A 9,384-nucleotide genomic window follows, 5' to 3' on the forward strand; every position below is an offset into this window, starting at 1 on the left:
ATATAAGGAAAAAAGTACTAGTTTTAAAAGAGAAATAGACAAGTCCATAATTATATTTGGATATATCAACACTTATCAGTAACTGATAGAACAATTAGGCAAGATATCAATAAGGATATCTTACTTAAGGAACCCTATCAACCAACTAAATCTAATCGACATTTAGAGACCAATCCAATGGCAACTGCAGAATACACATTCTTTTCAAACATACATGGGACATACATCAAGGTAGAATGTTTACTGAGCCATATAATCTTAAAAATGTAAAAAGATTGAAGTCATACTAAATATATTGTTCAGCTACAATTAGATTAAACTGAACTAAGTGAAACGGAAAATTCTACATATCAAAAATTGAGTGCTATAACTAAAATCATGCTTAGAAGGAAATTTATAGCTATAGATAATTATTTTTTAAAAGAAGATCTTAACCCAATTCTCTAAACTTCTATTTTAAAAGGTGTAAAAGAGATTAAAACAAACCTGAACTCAAAGAAGGAAGGAAATAATAAGTAGGAACAGAAATGAATGAAATAGAAAGTGAACAAATAATAAAGAAAATCAATGAAACCAAAGGCTGGTTCTTTGAAAATGTCAATAAAATTGATAAACATCTGGCTACACTGATCAAGAAAAAAGAAAACAAATATTTACCAATATCAGCAATAAAAGAGGGAAATCCTAAACTACACTAGAAATTTCATAGGCATTAAAAGTGTACTGAGAGAAAATCATGAACAAATCTATGCCAATAATTTAAATTTAGATACAATAGACAATTTCCTTAAAAAGAAAAAATTAACAAAGTGAACTCAAGAAGATATATAAAACCTGAATATCCTATATAAATTTAATTCCTAATTCAATGCCCGTGAAGGTAACTTTAGATCCATGTGGATTCACTGGTAAATTTTATAAAACATTTAAAGAAGAAATAACACCAAGCCTTACTTTCAGAAGTCTCTTACAGATTAATGGTTACTAGAGATGGAGGAGTGGGAAAAATGAGTAAATGTGGTCAAAAGGTACAAATTTTTAGTTATAAGGTAAATAAGTTCTTACTCCTGAAACCAAAATTACACCCTATGTTAACTAAGTAGAATTTAAATAAAAACTTGAAAAAGAAGTGTTCATCAACCCATTCTTTTATTATACGTTGTTCAGGGACTGATTTACTTAATACTTCTTAATAAGTTAATATACAGCAACCGTGTTGTTTGAACTATTGAAGATAATGCCAATGTTTTTGAAGAAGCATCTTGTCGTTGACCATGATTGTTGGAAGGAGGATGTACATACATCACTTATAAATAAGTTCTGCTCTTGGCCATCTTCAAAAAAACAAAAAGATAAATAAGTCCTGGGGATGTAATATATAGCATGGCAATTATAATTAACACTATTCTATTGTATATTCAAAAGTCTTTAAGAGAGTAGATCTTAAAAGTTCTTGTTATAAGAAAAAAATTATAACTATGTGAGATGATGGATATTAACTAAACTTATATGCTAATCTTATCATAATATATACATATATCAAATCATTATGTTGTACACCTTAAACTAATATGTTACATGCCAATTATATTTCAGTAAAATTGGGAGAGAAATATTTAAAGAATAAATATTGCTAATATTTCACAACACTTATGACTATAGAGGAGGAAGGAATATTCTAAGAAGCCAGTATCACCTTATTATCCAGTACTACCCTTAGACTCAGGCAAGCAAGGGCCTTGCTCTGGGCTTTTATGCCCCAGAGAGCCCCATACCTCAGAGTGCCCTCCTCAAGATATTCTAAGTCCCACTCTGGAGACTGGGATCAATTGAAACTAACAATGCCATCTAGGTAGGGTGTATTGAGACTAGATGGGTACTTCTTGGTCCTCGTCCCATATTCTCCCTTCTTTGACCCTCTACCCTCACCTATTATCAACCATATGCCCCATTTTGCTCAAGGGCTCATACCTATAGAGTCAACCCAGGACCCCATGACAAGGTTTTAATTTCAGGACAGATGCCCGGCAAGCAGATTACTCCCTCTGGCTAGCACAATATTGTTTTTGCGGGCTCGTGAAAGATTGGGCTTCCAGAATGATACTGACATGCTGATTTTGAGCAGCTCTCACATCAGACACGTAGCAAGTTTAGGTTTCTGGGCTACTAAGAGTTCACTGCCAACCCTTGTTTGGGTTCAAGCTACATATTTAGACCTATACCTTGATTCTTACCCATCTACGTTCTGATTGCAGTGCTGCCCACGATCACAGCACCTGCAGGCTGTAGTGTCTTTCACCTGTGGTGGTGAGAATGGTTTACCCTCTGCACTTCCCACATCCTGGTTGATGACCCAATCCTCTCTTTAGGCTCCACAGACATGTCAGCAGTCCTTTGGAAGTGGCTGTGCCTGTCTCCTCTGAGGGTTTTTGAGATCCTTGCTCTGAAATACCCATTGCCTTTCAGATTGATGATGCCTCTGATTGATCCCAGGATGGCTTTAGGTCACACCAGATGACAGGTGAACATTTCGTGTACAAATGGGACTGCCTTTCTTGCTTCACCTATAGACTTCCTCACATCTTCTCCCTGCCAGTGACAATCTATGGAATGCAGAAGTGTGGTCAACGTTGAGAAACATCACATTCTGGAAATGCAGCTATTATAGCTAAGACTTCTACATTTATGCTATACAGTACCAAACAGTACATTTAACATGACCAGAAAATGTAATATCATTCACATTTCCCTGCACACTTTGGGTAAGACCTGCATTTGTGGTCATCATCAGCAAAGCATAGTAATAACTATTACTGTGTCCCACTGGAAGCCACTATTCATGGGTGGCAGTTGGGTGATGTGGCATCATGAGTACTGATGTGATCAACATCAAGTGAATGGCAGGACAGAATTGCAGAGGTAAGATGATCTATGCTGTTTCCATAACATTGGTTCTGGCTTTATGAATGATAAGAGTATTGCTGCATTTTCTCTAGATGGCACATAGAAAATAGGCCAGAGGCAATACATTTGATGATAAAGAACTGGAAGACATGGTTTGGGACCCTAAATAGGAAGAAATGGATACTGCAAAGAAACTTCCTGTGCACCAATTAGATAATAAATAAAAGTATAAATACTTCTTTTTTTTTTTTCTTCACCATACTTCACAGAGGCCTATGGACTTCACAAGGCATTTTTAATCAAATTGTTTATATAGACAAAGGCCTGGCAAAAAATATTTGTTTGGAGCCCCACACATCCAAGGCGCACTCCTACTGATATCAAAACCAAACATATCACACAGAAAAGAAATCTGCAGACCAGTATCCCTCAAGATCACATATACAAAAAATCCTAGTGCCACATTAGTAAGTTAAATCCAGCAATAAAAAGGATACCATGCCACAAATAAGTGGAGTTTATCCCAGTTTTACAAAGTTCATTTAACGTTATAAACATCAATCAGTTCACCATTTTAGCTGAATTAGAAAAGAAAAACCACATGCTAATCCAAATACATGCAGGAAAAATATCTGACAGACTTAAATATCAACTCATGAAAGCATTTTATGTCTGGCAGAGGGGCCTGGGTGACATGTCTTTCTGAAATAGGTAAAGGTCTGATCCTGGTGGGGGGCTGGCTCACAACGGTGTACTTCCTGTACATCCTTCCAAGACTGATGAGAGACTGTAGCTAAGGGAAGACCAGACACACTCTCAAGAGCCCACCACTGGTCAGTGGCAGTGCTAGAATGCAAATGTTTTCCTGTCTGTCTCTAGACCATATCCCTTTCTCCACCTCACAGTGTCTCCTATAAAGAACTATTAATTTCGTTGAAGTAGACTGTATCTAGTATTGTTAGAAAAAAAATAAAAATTGAGCACAATCTCTGTTCACAACAAAATTGTACCTATTTTGTACATTGAGTGTATTTTTTTAGAGATTTTCTTTATTTATTTGAGAGAGAGAGACTGAGAGTAGGGAGAGGAGCAGAGGGAGAAACAGACTCCTTGCTGAGCAGGGAGCCCAATATGGTACTTGATTCCAGGATCCCCAGATCATGACCTGAGCCAAAGGCAGACACTTAACCGACTGAGCCACTCGAGCACCTCTTGAGTGTATTTTTTTATGAGCATATTTTTGAGACATGGATTCAATGTGCAAAAATTGCTACTCTTTTTTTCTATAACTGAATCAGAAGCAAATACAGTTTGGTGGGAGAGCAGATTAAACAATTTTGAAAGCCTTCTTTAAGAAAGAGAATGCAATGCATACTAAAAATTAATACAAACATGAACATTTATTTAATCACAACAAATCACTAATTTTACAAAGCTGACAAAGACCACAAACAGAAAATCCAGAAAAGTAACAAATATTATTACTCACTAATGGCCAGCCTTTCCTCTATGCTATGTTTCCCTTACCTTTTTTGACTCATACTTTTTGTTTTTGTGATATGGTCTTCAGTTGGAGAAGCTAGAAAGATAATTTACTTTTTTTCTCTGGCATAGTCAAATGAGTTTATTATTATTAATAGTCAAGATTCGAGCAGCCCAGATGGCTCAGTGGTTTAGCGCCACCTTCTACCCAGAGCGTGATCCTGGAGACCCAGGATTGAGTCCCACATCAGGCTCCCTGCATGGAGCCTGCTTCTCCCTCTGCCTGTGTCTCTGCCTCTGTCTCTCTCTCTCTCTCTCTCTCTCTCTCATAAATAAATAAATAATTTTTTAAAAAATAGTCAAGATTCATAAAACATGCAACTTCACACAGAGATATACTGTTTTCTGTGTGGTTTGTGCCCTATGAACACAGAGATTCTTATAAATGCTATTTCCACAATTCCCATTAAAAAGGAAAACAAACGTGTGTTTGCATTTGTATACACTGCATTATTGATTATATTCCCACAGGAGAGAATTCCTGACCAAAAGCAAGGCCTGAGTTGCCTCTACTTGAGCAACATGAGAACTGCGTGGCATTTCTCTTATCTTTCTCTATACCCTGACCATGACTTGGTTCAATGTGAGAAGAGGGCTGCAAGGCCTCCTACTCTGGAATCAACTCTCTCAGTTCTTCTCCAGCAATCTTGCCTCTCCGGGTTAGACGTCCCCTCATCTGCTCATGACAAGGATCAGGAGTGCCCAACTTTATCTTCTCCCAAACAGTTCCCTGCCTCATGTTTGGTTTGAGGATTTTTACACAGAGAGGACAAGAATTTGACATTCTTGTTCTCAGCTCCCTGTATGCCTCCATCTGTGTTATGTGGGCTTGGGCAGAGTCCCAGAGAACACAGGAAGACATTCAATAAATAAAAGCTGGAAACACTTGGGTTGTCACCCATGAAGGGTCACTACGCAGTGGGATCAAATCATAGGCTCTTTTTTTCAGGTAGATCACTCTCAACAAATGCACTTGAAAGTTTTGGAGTTGTTTAATGTTTGCAAGTAATGTTCCCTGAATTAACTTCTTATTATACAATCTCATTTTTAAAGAAACTGTTCTTTGGGACACACAGAGCTCCATCATTTTAACATCAGTTAAGACTATGGCCAGAAGAAAACACTGTTTCCCTATAGGAGGGCCTGAGTGTAAAACCTCTCTCCAATCTAGCTGTGTAGGGATGTAGACATCAGCCCTGCAAACTGGGAAAAGCTGTTCACGTCCCTGACAATAATTGCTGTTTTTACCTGCAATATACTTCAAGCAGTAAGGGGAAAATTATCAGTCCCATATTCCAGGCACCTCTGCTTCTTGCATTCTTACGCAAGACTAGAACCTGTTTTTACTTACTATGGGCTTTCTCTCATTTTATTTGGGCATGAAATTCTAATGACTTAAAAATAACTTGATACCTATACATATTCCTTTGCAAGTATGAAATTTTGCATTTAAAAAGACAATACAAGAAAAATAATTAGAGGATGGCCCTGTCATGGATCCATATTAAAAGTGGCTGTGCGCAGGGCAGCTGAGTGGCTCAGTAGTTGAGCATCTGCCTTCTGTTCAGAGCATCATCCCGGGGTCCTGGGATCGAGTCCCACATCAAGCTCCCTGCATGGAGACTGCTTCTCCCTCTGCCTATGTCTCTGCCTGTCTCTCTCTCTCTCTCTCTGTCTCTCATGAATAAATAAATAAAAATCTTTTTAAAAATAACAAATAAATTAAAAAAAATAAAAGCAGTTGTGTGCTATTAGCTTCTCTCTCAGGGGGCACTTTCTCCTTTCTCGTGCCCCACTCCCCACTCCCCACTGGTATCCTCTCCTCCACTTCACAGATTTCTTGCCATTTGTTAGCAAGTCGGTTTCTCAACTCATTATTTTTGCCCATTTATCAGCCTTCAGCCCCCTTCTCTTTATTTCTATCCACTTGCCCCGCCCTCCTCAGCAATCTTCATTCTCTCTCCTTTGAAACAGCAGGTTTCATAATCTAAATGGGGAGTGGTGAGCACTCCCCACCACTGAAAGGTTTGATCCCTTTTATCAGAGAAATGACAGGCAAGCGGGCTTGAGACAAGGGTGTGGGCATGGGGACAGAGTGGAACTGGGGGTCTGCCAAGACCCCTGCTAATCTTGAATAGTGCTCTTTTGTGCCCTCCCTCACGTGGGAATAGAAATGGAAAGTACCAGTCCCAGGATCCTGGAAGTATTTTTGTTAAATCGTTTGATGATTGTTAGGTGATTAACATACTGATTGTTGCCACAGACCCCCAAACTCTGGATCTCCCCAAGATCCTTCAGCATTCCCTCATTCCAGCCATGGCCCCTAGTTAGTAAAAAGGAACAATCATGATAGAGAGCTGAAACAAGAAAAGGCAGAATGGAACAGAATAACAATGCTCATTGCCTCTGTGACAACTTCCCAAGTTAACCTTCCTAAAGCTGAAAGGCACCTATTCTGTCTGAAACAGAAAGGAAATGAATAGAGAGCTCAAATAGCATAGGGCTTAGGATGTCAAGCTGCATAATCAGGCACAGTGTTGACTCCCAGCTCTGCCTTTCACTGGCTGAGGGATCTCACCATGAACCCTCTAAGCTTTAGTGTTCTCTTCTGGGAAGTGGAGATACTAACTTCCTCTTTCTGGTAGAGCTGTCGCAAATGTGCAATGAGAAGCTGTGCTTGACTTGGCTGAGAATAAGAAGAGATGGAAACCGGGACTACTCTTTCAATGCAATGTGGTAGAGCCTAAGTGGCAAATTAGAAGTGGGAGGTATTTATTAACTGCACTTTGGGATCTCACAACCTAATCAAGGAACAAAACTCAAAGAAAAGATAACAATATAATTCAGGATAAGGCCAATGTTATTATAGACAATAGCCGTTGCAGGAGACAAGAAATTTTTGAACACTGAGGAAGGGTGTCAGGATGCTACAAAGGGCACAGAACTTTTAACTTTAAGAAATCAGTAATTTTTAATGTACAACAATTGTTATACTGTTTTCATATCCTCAAAGATCAGAGACAGTGGGAAATTACATAAGATTTTGGAGGACAAAATCTGTGACTACCCATCTTGAAGTTGGCCTACATCTTAATTAACGTTTTGCCCTAAGGGTATGGCAGTCTTATCAAAAGGGACCATTGGAATAAGCTCTTAATAAGATAATTGCGGAAAGGGCGATGAGGTTGCTCCCTTCTGCCCCATGATCTTAGGCATCTTTCAGTCAATCACTGATCACATCAGTTCCTATTACCCATCTTTTTTAGGTGGTCTTCAGTCTAGTCATCCACAGGTCAAGGCCACCTTTTCAATACTCCGATACAACCATGTCCTCAACTCTTGTGTAGCCTGCAAGGACCAATCAAGACCCAAGAATGAAAGTATTCTTTTTTCCATCAAACAAGCATTTAATTATTAATACTATAACTTTTTAAAAATTTGATTAATTTTTTAGAAGTAGCAAGTACAAACTTAGCTGTGTAAGGGAAAAGCCAATTATATTGCAGTGTAAGATGAAAGCTCAACAGTTTAGGTCATAGGTGTCAGTTTCCTTGAGCAATTAGAAGAGGCCCTTATGTGGATCCCAGAGGGCAAGGACGTTAGCAAGTTCTGAAAAAATTAGGCTTTCCATACTCAGGGCATCTGGCAAGAATCTAGTGTAGACAGACACTGAGGTTGCTCTGTATTCTCTGCTTTGAACATAGCCAAACTCTAACCCTCAAAAGTAAGTCAAAGTAAAGGAATGAGAATCCTCAGCTGATCTGGCAGCAGAACATGGAGGGAAGAGAAGGAACTCATCACTATGTGGTTTAAACAAGCCAAGTACAGATCAGAATCTGGGCAGGCACATCCTGGTATTGTCAAGGTTAAAATAGAGACAGTGGCCAAAAGGTTTATGGTGATGGCCACTCAATATACCTGTGTTTTGAGTCACACTAGCTGACTCCTTGCCTGGTGTACTGGGATTCCTCCTACCTCTCTCCAGGGGTGGATCTTCTTTTTGTTCTGCTATATCCCATGGTTCTTGTTTCTTGGTTTGTTCCCATTCTGTACTTGGTATATTTCCTAGTAGCATCATAAGAAATGATAAATAGAAATATTCTGAGACTTTGTATGTCTAAAAGCAGAAATTTTGTTTTATCTTCACATGCAAGTGAATAGTTTGAGTCAGCTTAGAATTATGGGTCAGAAAGAATTTTCCTTCAGAATCCTGTTGTCTTCTAGCTCTATATGATTTGCCTCAGTGTTGCTTTGAGAAGTCCAAAATCATTCTGATTCCTGATACTTTCTATGTACCTGATCCATATCAGAGATTCTATTTTTAGAATCTTCTTTTCATACCCAACATGACTAAATTCCATGATGACATGCCTTGGAATGCATTGTTTTCATTTATAGTACTAGGCAGAGAGCCTTTTTAAACCTCTTCTAATTAAGAAACACGTGTCTTTCATGTCTAAAAAATATCTTGAATTATTTATTGGTAATTTCTTCCTTTCACTTCCCTCTATTCTTTGTGCCTGGAAATCCTATTCAGATACTAGACAGCCTAGATTAGTCCTCCAATTCTTCAATCTTCCCTCTAATCTTTTATGTCCTTACCTTTTTGTTCTTCTTTCTTAGAAATTTCCTTGTTATCTTCTAATCCTTCATTTGAACTTTTCAACTGCTAATGTGTTTTTAATTTCCAAAAGCTCTTTTTATGTTTCCTGAATGTTCATATTTTATATCATTGTTCTTATTTTCTGGATGCAATCACTTATTTCTTGAGGCTATTGATAACATTTTAATATATTTTTCCTTATAGAATATAAAACTATGTTCTACAATATAGTTTTTTTATTACTACAAGTTGTTTTTTTTTTTTTTTTTGCTGCTTGCTTATTTGAATGCCCCTCCTTCATTTTAGAGACTGTTCTCAGAAGTGAGAGACTTCTT

The 9,384-nt window shown here is 38.1% G+C and overlaps 1 long non-coding RNA gene across 1 annotated transcript; it reads right to left on the minus strand.

The window, feature by feature from the left end:
* Positions 1–1,148: 1,148 nt before the first annotated feature.
* LOC112643782 (uncharacterized) lies at positions 1,149–8,740 on the minus strand. Its single transcript, XR_003125889.3, has 3 exons — positions 8,422–8,740; positions 2,235–2,603; positions 1,149–1,334 (listed from the first exon to the last, which is right to left on the minus strand). It is a non-coding gene; the product is annotated as an uncharacterized LOC112643782 (long non-coding RNA).
* Positions 8,741–9,384: the final 644 nt, after the last annotated feature.

Source organism: Canis lupus, chromosome 1 (assembly GCF_003254725.2).
Source record: "Canis lupus dingo isolate Sandy chromosome 1, ASM325472v2, whole genome shotgun sequence".
Taxonomy (NCBI): Eukaryota; Metazoa; Chordata; class Mammalia; order Carnivora; family Canidae; genus Canis; species Canis lupus.